We start from the raw sequence: 20242 nt of genomic DNA, 5'->3' as shown, positions 1-20242 counted from the left end.
ACACCAGCTGGATGAAGAAGTGGAAATAACGACGTTGAAACGACTAAGACGTCATGACAACGACGGCAAGACAATGGATGCGTGATGGCTTCTGCCTGACCACTAAGCAATGACGATGATATTATGACGATGAAGGGATATTCATACTTGTATTAGAATTATGAACAAGGAATCATGTAGATGGATGGTCCAAATAATAAGGATGGCATGACGAAAACGAGAGGACGATATTTAAGTGATAGTGAAATGAGGCACCCCGATGACGGCATCACAACAACGACATGACGACTACGGCATGACTTAAGTCAGATGTCACACTTATAATAATAACGTCGAATGACCATCGCGCCATTCCCATGATCGTAGGACAATATTGCATGAGGAGAATTGCATGGCGACGACAGAGTGACGACCGTGGTATGACAGCGGCATGAGGGCAATGGGATGACGAAGACTGAATGACGAAAAGGGCATTTCGATGAGGCATCACAAATGATGTATGACGACGATGGGGTAACGATGACGTTATGAGGACAGTCGGATGACGAGAATACGATTACAAAACAATGAGGAATAAATGTTTACTTTGATGGGATGACGAAGGCGGTATAAAGATGACGCAATGCCATCAATGAGATGATGGTACGTAAGTGATAACCATAATATAACGACAGTGCAACGCCCACTACACGACGGCAACTTTGTGACAACGATGGCGTGGTGATGAAGGCATGACGAGGGGTGGATAACAAATCTCTAATGACGGGGATGGAACGACCACGAAGGCAGCACTACTCCGAACACATACCCAATGGCTTAAGCAATTAATCTTGTACCACTGGGTCGGAGTAGAAGGCGCGGCGACAGCGTAACGAGAGTCAGATCACAACGAGGCATAACGACGACTGAACAAATACGAATCGATCACTGTGGTGCTGTGACTTCTAATGCATGAAGTCTGTTTGACGCAGAGGCATGACGACAGCGGCATGACGGGGGGTTAGATTACAATGTTGGAATGACGGTAATGGCATGACAAGGCCAATATCAAGTCATGGTCAGTGCTATGGTCCTGGTCATCACGTCATACCCATACGAAGTCGCCAAAGCTATTACAAAACTTTGGCCACTGTGTCGGGCCAGTATGGGAGACGATGACGCATATTTAGAATAAAACCACGAAGCTGGAATGAAAACACTGGAATGACCATGATGGTATCATGACCAGTAGTGCATACGTAGCGGCCCAGGAATATAGGCAACATTTTTTATACGTATTTTGTGGCGAAAGATCCATTTATGACCAAATAGCGCCAAAACGCGGTGTAATGTAGCAGAAACGCCGTGATTAGTAACAACATGTAAGTGAAGGTGGTCGTATAGGGGTCTAAAACCATGGGCATTTTAAATGTGTGAAATACATTGAAGTCCATAAAATTATGAAAATAACGTCAGACGTGTATTCTGTATATAAATATATACTACAAAAGAACAGATGTCATAGACCCTATGCCCTACTGCCTCCCCATGACCATTGCGTGCAAAGGACTGCAGGCTCGCATATTAGAGATAGCTCACCTAGCGGCATCCCCTTATGAGAAGATGAGCCACGAGTCTCTAGTGTGAATACCATGCAATGCACTAACGATTAAGAACTTTAAAATTGATCTATAATTAAAACATAGGTGTGTAACTAAAAACGTTGCTGGGATGTATTCTCTGTATACTTTAGAAAAGCGTTTTTTTCCTTTTGAAATCTAATACTCGACAGCACATCAGGAGGCTAAGTGCGGTTAGTGTCTCCCCACAACTGGTACAGGTTTTAGGTTAGCTACCATCCAAGAGGTAACTTCGTGTGCAGAAAATGTGCCCTACTCTTATCCTATGGAGGATTACCTAAGTTTGTCGTACTTTTGTTAATGGCAGCCATTGTACTAAATGTGGCTTGAATAAATTAAGTTGACTAGTGGTAACAGTATTCCACATTTTTGCTATCGCGCCTAATATTTTGCGCAAGAATGGCGTTATGTTCATAGAAAGAACGGCCATGCATAAGTTGTTAGATTCAGTTGCTATGGGCGTGACCATCTTGTCTGCAAGCACCCCCCTTTTGATTCCTCTGTGACTAGCGTATTTTCGCACGCTGGTTAGAAGAATAAGGGGTGCGCAGAAGAGAACAAAGATTCTGGATGGAATTATTTTGATGTTGCAGTAAAGACAAAAAAGCCTTCACGACACTCAAAGGATTCACAAATACAACTTCCTTCTGTAATCTTAATTGCCTTATATGTTTCGTTGCCGTGAATATTGCGTAAGAAGTCTCATTCTCTGTAAGATGGACCGAGTGCAGCACAATATACGCCAGCATGAGTTTTCGATGCATCAGTGTGGAATTCTGGGCAGCAGTATTTATATTTTATTTCTCAAACTTCATTCGAATGTGATCTTTTGGAGCAAGTTTAGTTACATTAACAACCGACAAGTCACAGTCTATAACGGGCCACTGGGACGGCGGTGACCGACTGGTTGGAGCCATCAAGCTGTATTCAAGAAATTGGACACCTATTTTATCGCTGAGTTCTGTTACGCACAGTGGGAAGAGCTTTCTTACCGAAGCTTGGTTGTTCAACAGTAGAGAAGAGGTGGCCTCGTTTATGGAAGAGTATGCTGGGTGTCCGCGATCTGATTGCACATTTAGAATATATGTGAGAGCTGAACAAGTTTGTTGGAGGTGAAGGGACCATTGATCATACTGCATGTAGAAGCTTTCTACAGGACTTGCCCTGAAGACACCAGTCGTGAGGCAGTTACAGAGATTATGAACACTGTGAAACATATATAGAGGAGTCGGCATGGTGGTCCGGTACACTAAGGCATCATAGTCTAAACGTGTACATGTGAGGCTATTCTGAAGGTTCAGTAAACATTTTCTATCACTTCCACACGTTCTATGTTACAGCACTTTCTGGAAAGGCCGTGTTCTTAAAAAGTTTTGTTTAATCCGTCTAATGTGTGGAAGTGACAGTTTTAAATCTATTATGACACCTAAATTTTTTACCGTGCCTTTTGTGGTATGTGCTGTCCATCTATATAAGCACCGATGTGTGTAACCACTGCTCTTCTTGAAAGGAAAGCGCACGGACTCTTGTTCATATATAGTTAGAAGCCTTCTTTATTGGCCCATTTAGGGACAATAATACGACCCAGTTGAACCTGTCGCTTACTGATTGCGAGCTTGCAAGACCTAAATCATGTGTCTCATCAACGTAGGCACTGCAAAACATTAGGGTGGTAATGACGCGCGGAGTTCATTTTAACCACAAGAAGGGCGCAGCTCCGGATGCCTCCTAGCGGCGCTCCAATTTCCTGAATAAATATACGGCAAATGGTATTAATTATTCTAACGCGAAATGTTCCATTTGATCGGTAGCTTCGGATTAGGTTCAGCAAGTTTTTCTTGATTCCCATGCTAGACAAATCTCGCTGGATTCCATAGCGCCATTTTGTGTCATAAGCCTACTCAATGTCTAGAAACATTAAGAAAAACAATTTCTGTGCAAGTGCGTGTCTCATTGTTGACTGAAAACAAAGAAGGTGATCTGTTGTCGACCTACCTTCTCTGTACCCACACTGATTTGGGAGCTTGTTGCTCTCTAAGATGTGGACTGGCGCTTGATTTTCATATCTTCAAAGACTTTGCAGAGACGGCGAGTCAATGCTATGGATCTGCAGTTGCTGGCAGAGATGGGTCCTTCCCTTCATTCAGGATAGGAATTGTATTAGCTTCCTTGCCAGAGGCAGGAAGGTGTCCAGCTGCCCGAATAGAATTAAGTACTGATAGCGGTGTCATGAGTGTCTCGCAATGACGCTGCTTCATCATCGCATAAATGATGCAGTAAGATCTCGAGGCATTATTTTTGCAGGTTTTGAGTGCTGTACGGAGTTCAAGTGTACCGAATGGAATGTTGCAGACCTCGCACACACTACATCTGCGCGGAAATGGCTTCCATGCTATAAGTTGCTTGTGCCTTTTAAATACAGTTTCACGTTTGTTGAAGAAATAGATACAATTTCCTGAAGTTGATTTGCACCTGCCAAGTCACACGCCTTGATATAAATGATGCAAATTTATATCAAGGTTAAGGATTATACGATCACGAAAGTTTTAATCGTAAGGTATAAAACACAATCACCTGCATACAATGGGATGGTAACATGAATAATACTTGGTAGATCATTTATGGAAATGAAACATAGAAGCGGTCTTAATACTGAACCTTGAGGCACGCCCTACGTTAGACTGCAAGTAGAGAATTGAGAAGACCGAAAGAGTGCGTGCTGAGACCGATCGGATAAAAAAAAGAACTGCAGTTAACTAATGCTTGGGTGTTAAGAATAACAGTGAGCTTTTTCAACAATTAGCAGTGTGACACAATGTCCAAATCTTTTGAAAAATCTAAAAATATGGCGTCAATTTGATCACCTGCATCGAGGGACTGGATGATATCATATGTGAATTCACCGCGCTGCGTTGTGGTGCTCAGTACTCGTCGGAAACCGCGTTGAGCATTATATAGGACATTATTAGACTCTATAAACTGAATGACATGCTTGTATATATGTGTTCAAGTATTTTACACGAATGGGATGTGATATAGATGGGTGTAGAGTTTAGTGAGAACTGCTTAATGCCATATTTGAGTAGCGGAAGTATTTTAGCCGTTTTTCAGACAAAATGAACAAAAGGCATCCAGAGAGTTTTCTCAAAAACAACAATTAATTATTCACTACTCCATCATCATCATCATCATCAGCCTGGTTACGCCCACTGCAGGGCAAAGGCCTCTCCCATATTTCTCCAACAACCCCGGTCATGTACTAATTGTGGCCATGCCGTCCCTGCAAACTTCTTAATCTCATCCGCCCACCTAACTTTCTGCCGTCCCCTGCTGCGCTTCCCTTCCCTTGGAATCCAGTCCGTAACCCTTAATGACCATCGGTTATCTTCCCTCCTCATTACATGTCCTGCCCATGCCCATTTCTTTTTCTTGATTTCAACTAAGATGTCATTAACTCGCGTTTGTTCCCTCACCCAATCTGCTCTTTTCTTATCCCTTAACGTTACACCTATCATTCTTCTTTCCATAGCTCGTTGCGTCGTCCTCAATTTGAGTAGAACCCTTTTCGTAAGCCTCCAGGTTTCTGCCCCGTAGGTGAGTACTGGTAAGACACAGCTATTATATACTTTTCTCTTGAGGGATAATGACAACCTGCTGTTCATGATCTGAGAATGCCTGCCAAACGCACCCCAGCCCATTCTTATTCTTCTGATTATTTCTGACTCATGATCCGTATCCGCAGTCACTACCTGCCCTAAGTAGATGTATTCCCTTACGACTTCTAGTGCCTCGCTGCCTATTGTAAACTGCTGTTCTCTTCCGAGACTGTTAAACATTACTTTAGTTTTCTGCAGATTAATTTTTAGACCCACTCTTCTGCTTTGCCTCTCCAGGTCAGTGAGCATGCATTGAAGTTGGTCCCCTGAGTTACTAAGCAAGGCAATATCATCAGCGAATCGCAAGTTACTAAGGTATTCTCCATTAACTTTTATCCCCATTTCTTCCCAATCCAGGTCTCTGAATACCTCCTGTAAACACGCTGTGAATAGCATTGGAGAGATCGTATCTCCCTGCCTGACGCCTTTCTTTATTGGGATTTTGTTGCTTTCTTTATGGAGGACTATGGTGGCGGTGGAGCCGCTATAGATATTTTTCAGTATTTTTACATATGGCTCGTCTACACCCTGATTCCGTAATGCCTCCATGACTGCTGAGGTTTCGACAGAATCAAATGCTTTCTCGTAATCAATGAAAGCTATATATAAGGGTTGGTTATATTCCGCACATTTCTCTATCACCTGATTGATAGTGTGAATGTGATCTATTGTTGAGTAGCCTTTACGGAATCCTGCCTGGTCCTTTGCTTGACAGAAGTCTAAGGTGTTCCTGATTCTATTTGCGATTACCTTAGTAAATAGTTTGTAGGCAACGGACAGTAAGCTGATCGGTCCATAATTTTTCAAGTCTTTGGCGTCCCCTTTCTTATGGATTAGGATTATGTTAGCATTTTTCCAAGATTCGGGTACGGTCGAAGTCATGAGGCATTGCGTATACAGGGTGGCCAGTTTCTCTAGAACAATCTGCCCACCATCCTTCAACAAATCTGCTGTTACCTGATCCTCCCCAGCTGCCTTCCCCCTTTGCATATCTCCCAAGGCTTTCTTTACTTCTTCCGGCGTTACCTGTAGGATTTCGAATTCCTCTAGACTATTTTCTCTTCCATTATCGTCGTGGGTGGCACTGGTACTGTACAAATCTCTATAGAACTCCTCAGCCACTTGTACTATCTCATCCATATTAGTAATGATATTGCCGGCTTTGCCGGCAATATCATTAGCCGGATATTGCCGGCAATAGCCGGATATTGCCGGCTACTCCATACGGAGTACCCAAAGAGAAATGCATTGCATACATTGTCGGGACTAACTTTGTTTTGCGGATCCAATTTTTGGTCTCAAACAACATTGTCATTAATAGGGCTATGCGTTTGCTCTACAAAGTGTTTTTTTTTTGCTGTACGATACTTTCATCATTAGAGAAATATAAATCACGGTAATGCTATGTTTACAGTTCTAGTGTACGGATAGGCAGTCTCTGTATACAGAGCAATTTCCGCACTTACGTGTGTAATTAATAAAATTACGTTAATTAGCTTTCTAGTTATCAACCATAGGTGCCTACAGCAAATGAGTGCATTGCCTATCCCAATGATTAAACTTTGAATAATGGATTTCATTTCAAACCAAAACTGGCTGGAAAGAAAGCCCCTGTGTCATCGATGTCACCCCCCGCCTATTGTAATGACTCCGACGTCACCACCGGTCCGGTCCCGCGAGCAACTTTCGTTATCTTCTTGCTGTCTGCGGCATTGGCCTAGCGCTTCAATGCTGGCATGCGGCCAAATTTACTTTGTCATTCCATTGGGCCTCTGAAACGGCGTTCCGTCGGCGGAAGTCGGCAGGTGGTGACCAACGGAATGACGAGAACTTCAATTTGGTCGAGTTGATGCTTACTGCAATCATATTGACCTCCGATGAAGAGGAGGACATCATCATCACCATCAGACTATTTTCTGTCCACTGCAGGTCTCTCCTCGCGATTTCCAATTACCCCTGTCTTGCGCCAGCCGATTTCAACTAGCAACCCCAAATTTCCTAATTTTGTTGCACCACCTGGACTTCTGTCGTTCTCTACTGCGCTTCCCTTCACTTGGTGCCCATGCTGTCACCCTAATGCTCCAACGGTTATCTACCCTACGCATTACATGACCTGCCGAATGCCATTTTTTCGCTTCATGTCAATTATAATGTCGTCTATAGGCGTTTGCTCTCTGATACAAACCGCTCTCTTTCTGTCTCATAAAGTTATGCCTAGCATTCTTCGTTCCATCGCTCTTTGCACAGTCCTTAACTTGATCTCAAGCTTCTTTATCAGTCTCCAAGTCTCTGCCCCATATTTCATCACCGGTAAAATGCACTGATTCTATACATTCCTTTTCAATGATAACAGTAAGCTTCCAGTCAGGAGCGCACGTTGTCTGCCGTATCCGATCCAACCTATTCTTATTCTTATTTGAATTTCCTTCTCATGGTCAGGGTTCCCTGTCAATAGTTGACCTAAGTAAACATACTCCTTCACAGACTTTAGTGGCTGTCTTGCGATCCTGAATTATTGTTCCCTTGCCCATTTATTCATCATTATCTTTTTCCCATGCATATTATTCTTCGCCTCCACTATATACTCTCTCGGGTAATGTCCTCAATATTCGTTGTAATTCGTCCGCAGTGTTGCTGAATAGAACGATGTAATTTGAAAACCGAAGGTTGCAGAGGTATTCGCCGCCAATCCATAGTCCCAAAGCTTCTCAGTTTATTATTTGGAATATTTCTTCCAAGCACGCAGTAATTAGCATTGGAGAGATTGCATCTCCTTGTTGGACTCCTTTCATTATAGGTACGTTCCTACTTTTCTTGTGTAGAATTACGCTTGCTGTGGACTCTCTGTAGATATTTTCCAATGTATTTACGTAAGCAGCCTGTACTCCTTGATTACGGAATGCCTCTATGACTGCTGGTATTTCGTCTCAATCAAATGCTTTTTCTTAATCTATGAAAGCCAAATAGAGACTTACTGAAAGCTGTGGATTTCTCGATAACCGGATAACTGACATGGATGTGATTCATAGTAGAGAATCGCTTCCTGAATCCCGCCTGTTTCCTTGGTTGACTGAACTCCAGCGTTGCCCTTATACTATTGGAGATTATTTAGGTAAATATTGCTATGGAACAGCCGCCACAGTGTGGCTGCACTGAGGAGGACGAAGACGACGTGGTTGCTGGTTTGATATAGCGTCGCCATTTTGGCCTCTGTGAGCCTACCTGTAAATAAATTGTAAATAGACATCGGCTTCAGCTTCACATAACATTAGGTTGGTAGAGGTGGACGTTCCCCGTACCCATCATGGAGCTTCGCAGCAGTCGCACTGGCGACAATGCAACTTCGGCTCCTGCTGACGGTACTTCATCTACGCAAGCGTCTCCGCCTCCCGCCCCGACCTACGTCGCCGTTTCCCCACCTCGGGATCCTGGCGTTTTCAACAGAGTCAGCAGTCCTGATGTTGACGACTGGCTCCACTTATACCAACGTGTCATCCCCAGTCACAGCTGGGATCAGACTATTATGCTTGCCAACGTACTTTTCGACCTCGACGGAGCTCCATTGGCGTGGCTCCAGACCCACGAAGAGGAGATCTCAAGCTGGGATATTTTCAAAGACAAGCTACGCGACCTTTTTGGCAATCCGTTTGGTTGAGAAGTCAATGCCAAAAAAGCCCTTGCCACATGTGTACACACGTGGACCGAGTCCTACGTGTCGTACATTCTCGACGTGTTGGCCCTTTGTGCAAAGGCTGACCCGAACATGACTGAGGACGATAAGGTTAATCACATCCTCAAAGGCATTGCTGACGACGCCTTCAATTTACTGGTGTTTACGAACGTCACTAGCATCGATGCCATCCTCAACGAGTGCCGCCGTCTCGAGCATGCTAAAAGCCGCCGGGTATCCCAGCACATCACGCGACTTCCCAACACAGCTCCTACGTCATCCTGTAACGACCTCATCCACCAGCCGTCGCGTTGTGACTTGACCCGTAACGTTCGTCGTGAGGTCGAAGCGGCACAAATGGCGGCCCCTTCATTCCCGTTACCTGAACATTCTCCGGTGACAATCTCCTTGATCCAGGCCGTCGTCCGTCAAGCGGTTGTCCAACGTCGGCGTGCAATCCATTGATTCCGTACGCTCGGAACCTTTGTATCCACGCACGTCCCCACCGCGCTCTCCTTACTACTCTTATGGACAGCGCAACCCCTCCGAATGGCGAACCGCGGACGACATGCCGATCTGTTTTAACTGTCGACGCATTGGATATGTCGCTCGCCACTTTCGCAGCCGCTGGACTTCTCCGACGCGCTATTATCCTGATTACCCCCTCGCCCCTCTAGCGCATCCTTTTCCTTCGCTCCTTCTATGCCCGCGCCATCACCTGACCCTTCGACACCTTTGACATGACCGCGCTTTCCCGCTCGCCTTCTCCCTCCCGCCGCCAACCTCGCTCGCCCCTGTCACGCCGTGCTCCTTCTCCGATCTACTCGCCGTACCCCCGACCGGAAAACTAGACATTGCAGCTTCTGGAGGTGAACACTGGCACGAAATCCTCGCTTCACCTTACCCACGAACAAAAATCCTTTGGACGTTCTCGTCGAAAATGTTCCTGTGTGCGCGTTGATTGACACCGGTGTGCATGTGTCCATTATGAGTTCTGCTCTTCACCGTCGGCTCAAGAACGTTCTGACGCCTGCCCCGAACCGAGTTGCACAAGTCGCCGAGGGAGGGATTGTCGCTATTGTTGGCATGTGTTCAGCCCGACTCACCATTGCAGAGAGACACACCGTCGTTCCCTTCGCCGTCATCGAGTGTTGCCCTCACAAACTCATTCTCGGTCTGGATTTTCTTGCCCATCAATCTGCCCTCATTTACTGTTCGGCCGGCTCACTTCGCCTTGACATGCCTGCCCTAGCCGACCCTGTGGAACCACCTCCAAGCGATCTGAGCTGCATAGATTTTATTCGCCTACCACCTCACTCTGTGACACACGTCGGCTTGTCGTCCTCTTCAGCTGTACCTGGCGGCAATTACGTGGCCGCACCAATTCCGGCCGCTATGCTTACACATGGTGTTACCGTGCCGCACGCTGTGCTGAAAATTACTGGCAACCGCACCTGCCTTCCACTTGTCAATTTCGCGCTACCCGCACAAGTTCTGCCTCAGGGGATATCCTTCGCTATAATTCGCGCTTTGCAGGATGATGAGGTCGAGCCATTCACAGTGGAAGATCGTTACAGCTCAGCCCTTACCGTGATGTCATTGCACGGAACTGACGTCGACATTAAGAAGATGGTCTCCTCTGACCTTACACCTACTGAAGCTGAAGCTCTTTGCCGCGTTCTTGAAGGCTATCGCGACATTTTTTCCATTGATAACAGACCCTTAGGTCAAACTTCCGTCATGACCCATCGCATAATTTTGGCGATGCGAACCCTATTCACCGGGTCCATACGGTGTTTCTGCGTCGGAACGAGCTGTTATCCAAGAGGAAGTCACAAAGATGCTTGCAAAGGACCTTATCGAGCCTTAGTGTAGTCCCTGGACATTTCCTGTCTTACTTGGCGAAAAGAAGGATGGAACGTGGCGCTGTTCACAAAAAATCACAAAAAAGACGTGTACCCTTTGCCACGTATTGATGACGCTCTAGACTGCCTGTACGGTGCCACCTATTTTTCTTCTACCGACTTATGGTCCGGCTACTGGCAGATATCCGTCGGTGACATGGACCGAGAGAAGACTGCATTGGTTACCCCTGACAGCCTTTATCAGTTCAAGGTGATGCCTTTCGGTCTCTGTAACGCGCCCGCCACCTTCGAACGAATGAGGGACTGTTTGCTTCAGGGGTTCAAGTGGTCTACCTGTTTGTGCTATCTGGAAGACGTCATCGTTTAGTCGCCCACATTCGACACACATCTGGACCGTCTTTCAGCGATTCTTGACGTGTTCCGCCACGACGGTCTCCAGTTGAACTCGTCAAAATGTCATTTCGCTCTCCGCCAAATCGCCGTCCTTGGACAGCTCGTAGACGCCAAAGGCGTGCGACCCGATCCGGACAGAATTAGCGCCGTTACGAATTTTCCTGTTCCGAAGTCTACCAAGGGCGGTCGTAGTTTCGTAGGGCTGTGCTCTTATTTCCGACGCTTTATGAAAGATTTTGCGACCATCGCACATCCCCTTATATACCTCTTGAAGAAAGACGCCCCTTTTTCTTGGGGTCCTGACCATGCCGCATCTTTTTCACAGGTGAATGCACTCCTTACCACACCTCCAATTTAGGCTCACTTTGACCCGTCTGCCTCAAAGGGAGGTCGAACTGATGCCAGTGGTCACGGCATAGAAGCAGTGTTAGCACTGCGCCAGCGTGGACATGATCGCGTTATAGCCTACGCCACCCGACTTGTATCACCCGCCGAGCGCAATTATTCAATCACGAAGCGCGAGTGCCTCGCTCTTGTGTGGGCTGTTGCAAAATTTCGTCCATACTTGCACGGACGCCCCTTCTGTCTGATCACTGATCACCACGCTCTCTGCTGGCTATCCTCGCTCAGGCACCCCGCAGGACGACTAGTTCACTGGGCATTACGCCTGCAAGAATATATCTTCTCCGTAGTATATAAGACGGGACGCTTGCACCGCTTGATGCGGACGCCATCGCCACCAACCGCTTGATGCGGACGCCATCGCTTGCTTTTTCTCTGTGTGCCAGTTGCTTCAAATCGGCAACGAGCAACGGCGCGATCCTTCATTACGTGCCCTCATCGACCATCTGGAGTCAACTCCTGGCGACCCCTCCCTCCCTATGTTTCTCCTTAAGGAGGGGACATTACACCACCGCATTTTCGATCCACAGGTCCTTGACGTTGTGCTCTTCATTCAATCGCACCTGCGTTCGACTGTCCTCCAGCAACTTCACGATGCTCCTTTGGCTGGACACTTGGGCGTCCCGCGCACATACGACCGTGTACGCCGTCCGATTCTTTTGGCCGGGTCTCGCCCGCTCCGTGCGGCGCTACGTTGCCGCTTGTGAGCCCTGTCGGCGCCGGAAGAAGCCCTCGACACCTCCAGCTGAACGTCTCCAGCCGATCGGCATCCCACCCGAACCCTTTTACCGTGTTCGTCTAGGCCTTCTTGGACCATTTCCTCTCTCGGGCTCCAGAAATAAATGGGTTGCCGTCGCTAACAATTATGCAACGTGGTACGCAATCACCAGAGCCCTCCCAACAAGTTGCGCTACTGAAGTTCCTGACTTTCTGCTCTATGACATCATTTTAGTGCACGGTGCTCCCCGCCAATTGCTCACTGACCATGGCCGCAGCTTTCCGTCGGCAGTCGTCGAGGACATCCTCCACTCCTGCTCGACAAAGCACATGTTTAGCACGTCCTACCACCCCCAGCCCAACGGCATCACGGCGCGCCTCAACCGGAACTTACCGACATGCTTTCCAAGTACGTTGCAACCAACCACCACGACTGGCATCTTCATTTACCATATGTGACGTTCGCGTATAATTCATCGCTTCACGACACCACCGGCCATTCACAGTTCTGTCTCCTATATGGCCGAGAACCCGTGTTGCCCTTGGACACTTTGCTGCTCTCGGCCCCACGTTCCGCCACTCAATACGCCCGCGACGCGATCGCACATGCCGACTAGGCGCGCCAGCTCGCCCGCTCCCGTCTCGAGGCCTCACAGGAGCATCAGAGATGCTTCTTTGATTGCCACCATCGTGACGTTCACTTTTCTCCTGGTTCTCTGGTGCTTCTTTGGTCACGCGTTTGCCACGTGGGCCTTTCCGAAAAGCTGCTGGCGCGCTTATCTGGCCCTTACCGTGTGGTACAAGTGACCGATGCCACGTATGAAATCATCTCCGCCGATATCTCACCGTCATCATCAGCTGCAAGTGACATGGTTCACGTGACGAGACTAATACCCTACCACACACCTTTCACGGCAAATGTGTAGATTAAGCACCAGGACGGTGCTTCTACAGCCGGGGGTGATGCTACGGAACAGCCGCCACAATGTGGCTGCACTAAGGAAGACGAAGACGACGTGTGTGCCGGTTTAACATAGCGTCGCCATTTAGGCCTCCGTGAGCTTTCCTGAAATAAATTGTAAATAGTATTCGGCTTCAGCTTCACGTAACAATATTTTATATAATACTGGGATTAAGCTAATGGGCCCATAATGTTTCAGTTGTTTAATATCTGCCTTTTGTGGACTAGAATATTGTTTTCATTTTTCCAGTTTTCTGGGAAACTTACAGTTGAGAGACATTTCGTATAGAGAGCCGCCAATTTTGCAAGCGTTATGTCTCCTCCATCGTTAATTAAATTGACTGTTATTCCATCTACGCCTGCCGCTTTTAACCGTTTCATGTCTTGCAAGACCCTTCTCACCTCATCTCTAGGTATAGGAGGAGTTTCTGTATACCGTTCGTTATCGTCCTGAGTAGAGTTATCCTGAGTCATCCGGGTACTGTACAGATCAGTATAAAATTGTTCCGCTGCATTTATTATATCGTCCAGATTGCTGGTGATATTATCCGGCCAATCTTTCAGTGCATACATCTTGGTTTGTCCTATGCCAAATTTCCTTCCGACTGATTTGAGGCTGCGTCCGTCTTTTACGGCTTCCTTATTCTTCCTCACGTTTTAATGTCCACTACCACTTATTTTCGTCTTGTTGATGAGTTTTAACTATTCTGCGAAATGTATCTTAGCTCTTGAGTTGGACACTTTCATTCTTTGTCGTCTCTTTATTACGTCCTTTTTTATTTGGAGGAGCTTGCCTACAGTTGGGTTGGTGCCTTGCTTCCCACTTCAATTGCTACCTCTGAAGTTAGCCTCGTTATGGTTTCATTCATTACCTCTAGGTCATCATCATCTCTCTGTTCTAAGGCTGCAAATTTGTTTGCAAGTAGCAGCCGAAATGTGTATACCTATACCCTAACTGCCTCTAAGTTGACCTGTTTCTTTACCAATTTTGATCTATCTCTCTTCACAATGAGGTGAATCCTAGCCCTCACTAACCTATGATCACTGCACCTTACCCTACCTATCACTTTTACATCCTGCACCAGGCACGTACCCAGGGGGGGGCCCGGGGGGGCCCGGGCCCCCCCCGAAATCAGATGGCATACCCCCCCCGCCCCCACTCACACATTCCTAAAGCGCTGCCAGATCAATGTTGAGACTTGGCAGCTATTCATCGGTCAGCATTATGCTGCCTTTTTCACTCCTTTAGGATGGCCGTAGTTATCAGCATCCCTTGGGATGGGAAAGCCAGTTTTCTCTTAGATTCGGCGCCCGCGAGATTAACTCGAGATGCGTTCATTTGTCCCCATCCATTCAACTGTCACGCGCATAGCTGTTGCTTTTGTTAATTCAACCTTCTTTGTTTAGGCTCATCCTGGGACCAGGAAAGGGATGCGGCTGTTAGTCAGCTGGTCTGTACTCTCGTGGAACGAGTTGCGGGCGGAGAAAACGCCAATTGCGTTTAACTTTTCCTTTTGCTTCATTATTTCCTTGAATGACAGCTCGTCGCGACGCTGGCAGATGCCCGGAATCATATACACATGATATGGGTTAGATAAGGTGAGAAATAGAATAATGTGAAACAGCGTCCATCACGAAAACCTGCAATAACCCTCAAACCCATAATCAAGATGACTCTTGCCTGTTACCTCGTCTGGGTTTTCCCTAATTGTATAGCAGTTCTCGTGCAAAATTGGCAACTGGAAACAAAAATCACAAGGATTTGAGAAATCAAGCGATCTACTAAGGGAGAGAGCCAAAGCAACAACCAAACTGCAAGGAAATGCGAATTTAACAACAAATCTAACAAATATAACCGTTGCTTCATAAAATATTTATGGATCAACATCGTTTTATTTAAATAGAAAGTAGAGAAAACGCCGTCGGAAGCGGAGAACAATTACGTGTTTTGAATGACGCTTCTACAGTTATCGGTCGAACCGCCTCACGTAGCCACTTCTCTATTGTGCTTATGTGGGTGTTTTTCTAACCTTTAGCGGTGGGCGCAGTACGTCTACAATCGCAGTATTCTGCGCTCTACGCGGTTGTATGGGACTGGCGGCCACACAGCGGTACGCAACTTCCCAAATAACAACACGAGTCGTTTTCGGACTTGGAGCAGTAAACGAGGAATCCAAAATAACTGTGATTGTTCCGTAAATATATATTTCGCTGTAATTCTTCCAGAGCTAATACAAAAAATGCTACTATAGTCGGAGACAACTTAAGTCTACAGTGAAGCCTCGCCCACGCCCTCATTACAACCAGCCACTGTTCCTCCACGACGCTGCAAATAATCCGTACTTGAAACTTTTTCTGTTACCCAAATAAGGCGGTAACCACAAAAAAGTAAAATTATTAGCGCTTAATTTTACACGTTTTCCCTCACCTATTAAAGTGGAATGACGAAAGCCTAATTCTTTATTGAACTGATATGCTTGCTTCGCTGCAACTATTTATTGTCAAGCTTCACTTCAGTTGGCAGTGATGTTTCATGAGTAAACCGGCTCAGCAGTGAAAAGAACTGTACCGCAGACTTTTGAAGAGTGAAATATACTCAGACTCCGTACACTTTGTCCATGTCTGTTGCATACCTCATTGGTTCCGCCGATGGAAAAACTCTTCAAGAACAGCGGACGATCCGGAGCTATCAAGCACGACGCCATTTTGATAAGGCCGCATGACGATTATTTTGTTTGCTTCTGTGATTAACTGGCGGAGTAATATTGCTACATGCGTGTGGTATTTGTTTGAACGAGGCGCGTCGGTGCCATCACTCCAGAAAAGAGGACGAAGAACGAACTGGGCTCGCGCTGTGAATCTAACCGGTCAGCGCTGCAAGCGTTGTAAATATAACCTATGAATAGTTTCTCGTCTTACTGACTCGTCTTTCGCGTAAGAATATCTACAGAGGTTCTACAGCTACCTTAATTCTACACAAGAAAAACAGGGAGAGACCTATAGAGAAAGGGGTCAGACAGGGAGACACAATTTCTCCAAAGCTATTCACTGCTTGCTTAGAAGAATTCAAGCTATTAAGCTGGGAAGGCTTAGGAGTAAAGATCGACGGCGAATATCTCAGCAACCTTAGGTTTGCCGATGACATTGTTCTATTCAACAACAATGCAGACGAGTTACAACAAATCATTGGAGACCTTAACAGAGAGAGTGTAAGAGTGGGGTTGAATATTAATATGCAGAAGATAACGATAATGATAAATAGCCGGGCAAAGGAACAAGAGATCAGGATCACCAGTGGGGCCTCTAGAGACTGTGAAGAAGCACTCTTACCTAGGTCAATTAATCACAGGGAACCCTGATTATGAGAAGGAAATTCACAGAAGAATAAAAATGGGTTGGATCGCATACGACAGACATTGCCAGCTCCTGACTGGAAGCTTGCCATTATCATTGAAGAGTAAGATGTGCAATCAGTGCATTTTGCCAATGCTGACATATGGGGCAGAAAGTCGGAGACTGACAGAGATATTTGAGAGCAAGGACCACGCAAAGAGCGATGGAACGAAGATTGCTAGGCATAACATTAGGATACAGAAAGACAGTTGTTTGGATCAGAGAGGAAACGGGTATAGACGATATTCTAATTGACATCAAGAGGAAAAAATGGAGCTGGGCAGGTCATGTATTGCGCTGTTTAGATAACCGTTGGACCATTAGGGCTGCAGAATGGGTATACCAAGAGAAAGAAAACGCAATCGAGGATGACAAAAGACTAGGTGGAGCGATGAAATTAGGAAATTCGCGTGCGCTAGTTGGAATCGGTTGGCGCAGGACAGGGGTAATTGGAGATCGCAGGGAGAAGCCTTCGTTCTGCAGTGGACTTAAACAGGCTGATGATGATGATGATGATGACGATGACGACTACGACGACGACGACGACGATGATGATGATGATGATGAAGGTGGTGGGCCCCCCCCGAAAAAAAAATCCTGGGTACGTGCCTGTCCTGCACTATGCTGCGATCAGCAGAAAGTATGAAATTAATTTCATTCCTTGTTTCATCATTAGGGCTTTTACAGGTCCACTTACTGTTGCTGCGCTTCCTAGAAAGGTCTTCATTATTCGAAGCTTATTCCTTTCTGCGAATTCTACCAGCATATCTCCTCTAACGCTTCTACAATCGACGCCATAGTTACCCACTGCCTATTCAACCGCTTGCTTTTTACTCACGTTTGCATTGAAGTCACCCACTACTACTGTATACAGAGTTAACACTTTTCGATAATTCAACATCTTCGTAAAACTGATCTACTTCCTCATCGTTCTGGCTGGATGCTGGAGCGTAGGCTCGTACTACCTTTAACCTATAATTCCTAAGCTTGATTACGACTACGGTTACACTCTCATGAATGGTGTAGAATTCGTGAATGTTGCACACTCTGCCCATATGGATGAAGAATCCAACTCCGTACTGCTTATCACGGAGACCTCCATAGCAGAGGACATGGCTGTTATTCAGCAACCTATAAACCTCACCAGTTGTTTTTACCTCAGTAAGGCCTATGATATCCCAAACCATGTATGAGAGCTGCTCGGACAGTACTGCTCAACTAGCCTCACTTGACAGAGTTCGGCAAATAAAGGTTGGCAGGGTCAGCTTCCATTGGCGTCATGCCGGACCCAGGAATCCTTTACACCCTGTGCAGCGTTACAGGTTTGACCACCACCTTGGACAGGTGCTCCGCAGCTGCTGGGGAATGAGGGCCGTTAGTAAATTGTAGAAATTATTGGGGAGGTTTTGGCTGAATACTGCACCAGGGAGGTCAATTCCTGTTCTGGTGAGGGAGTGTCTTTGTTCAACCTTAATGGGTACTTCTTGTTTGGTTGTACCTGGATTAGTAGCGCCCCAATTGCACTCGGCATCTTTCGCCGGTGTCAGGCGCCACTCCAAGCCTGCAGATGTAGTGCACTAGGCAATGCCATACAAGGATACACCATAGTAGGTTAAAAAAAGGAAAACGGGGGCGGGGGGGGGGGGGGGGGACGGTTCAACGTCCGACTACTGTAACTGAGCATAACACATAGCTCAGTAAGATAATACCGCAGCTGGCTAGGCTGCCTTGTCGCCGAGATGTGCGGCCCAGAGGGCCCCACGTGAGTGTGAGATCCGCTGATTTGTCCGCCGTTTGCAGGTTGCACAATATGGCACCAATTCTTCCTGGTGGTAACACCTTGTTTGCCGAATCTCACGCGCGCACGTGGTCTTGAACGTGCCTAGGTGCACGATTTATTTTCGCTGAAACTGAAGAGCACTTAACACTTGCGTGTATATATAAATAGGGAAACGTTTTTAGTTGGCGGAATGCGTGTAACATAGATGTACAATACGTTGTAATGCCTTGTAGCAAATGCGTATTATCGCTAGCCGCTCGTTCACTGGGTGGACCATGAGGAATCATTGAGCTTGAAACATTGGTGTTCGGTCAGTGTAGCCACTGTTATCCATTTTTGCGCTCATAGGCTGAATTAGGCGTCCGTTCACTTATTCTTGATACATTGGCGATAGAGTGGAACTGTGTTAACGTATGATGGGGTGGATGCCTGCAGTTTTCGTTCGAGGAACTTACTACATGCCAAGAAGCAGCGCACAGTTCGTACTAACTCGTGCAGACTTTCAGGGGTTGATGTAATTTTCCTTGAGCTTAGCGCTACAACGATGGAGGATGAGTGAATCTTTCGTATCCTCGAAGGAAGCCGCGCATCGGGATAAGTTCGCAAGACAGGCATGGTTTATGTAGAAGTGTTCCGCGTACATGCACATACAGATTCATTCCATTAACATACCAGTAACAATTTTCGCAGTCAACTACTGCACACGTATTCACTCTAGCGCTCGATGTATTGCAGCATGAATTAAGAAGAGTGCGTCAGCAAAAATCCAGTTGCATTTCCGGCAGATAATTGCACAGAAGCAGGGCAGAAGAACTAACGGTTTAGTTCTCGTGCGCCTTCGCCGAAGCAACGTGCGGTACGGCGCCGTATGCGCGATCTCAGTTCTCTAGAGTAAACCACTTCGCGAAAAGGGCCAATACCCTAATACCAAAATGCCGTTTACGAAATAAGCCTATACAAAGCGAATAACCCCGAGCATGAGTGAGAAATTAGATCGTAAGACCCCCACTAGCTGCAAGAAATGTTAAATATGTACGGGTTCCTATGGTCGTCAATAAATGTGACGTGCATTCAATTACATCAATGTTTTGTCGCTTTGCTTATGCAGTGAATGCATCACGAAGGAGATGTTTCCACAGGCTACTGCAGCTGCCTCCTTGCTGCAACCTACCCGAGGTATCTTATTCGCGACAGTGGTTAACGAGCCATCGGCAAACAACTGTCAATGTTGCCTTTGAATCTAACGAAAGGTGGCTTACCAATCCTGAGGCTTTCATGTGAGCATTCGGCAATTCGTAAGACAAGTGTATTGATAGTATTGTGCAGTCATAGGCCTGGATGATGCTTTTCCAATCACGAGCTGAAAAAAAAACAAGCAAATGTAATAAATGTTGCTAGTTCAGGAGAAATATTTAAATTGTAAAAATTAATCCATTTTTCATTGGACGTGAAGAGCAAGTACGTTTGTGGTCTAATGTTAGTGTGCTTGACCGCTCGTCACTCTCCACGAGCACAATTTCAGGAACGGTATGGTCATGGGAAAGGGAGACAAAAAAAACAAACGCTGGAGTGTTAACCACGAAAGCACCTAGTTGGCTTCGCCACGCTTCTGAAAAGAAACTTGTCAATATAAAAAAATTTAAAAAAGAGAAAAGCGGTGAGTATGTACACGTAATAGGACACGCAACATGCTGTGAAAAGCGCTCGTAGAAGCTACCTATTTTTTAAAGAAAACAAAAAAAAATCCTTCAGCGCCTTCAGAGTCGGCTATCCTTGGAAACTGTGC

General features: G+C 46.2%; 1 protein-coding gene across 1 annotated transcript in view; it reads right to left on the bottom strand.

Moving 5' to 3' along the window:
• Window positions 1–20242, bottom strand: part of LOC135896855 (uncharacterized) — a 514087-nt gene that overhangs the window by 320567 nt on the left and 173278 nt on the right. The window contains exon 6 of the mRNA XM_070538351.1: window positions 19716–19816. The gene's annotated coding sequence lies outside the window, so the exon portion shown is untranslated. The remainder of the gene's footprint in view (window positions 1–19715; window positions 19817–20242) is intronic.

Source organism: Dermacentor albipictus, chromosome 5 (assembly GCF_038994185.2).
Source record: "Dermacentor albipictus isolate Rhodes 1998 colony chromosome 5, USDA_Dalb.pri_finalv2, whole genome shotgun sequence".
Taxonomy (NCBI): Eukaryota; Metazoa; Arthropoda; class Arachnida; order Ixodida; family Ixodidae; genus Dermacentor; species Dermacentor albipictus.
The sequence above is the reverse complement of the archived record's forward strand: the minus strand, read 5'-3'. Positions and strand labels throughout refer to the sequence as shown.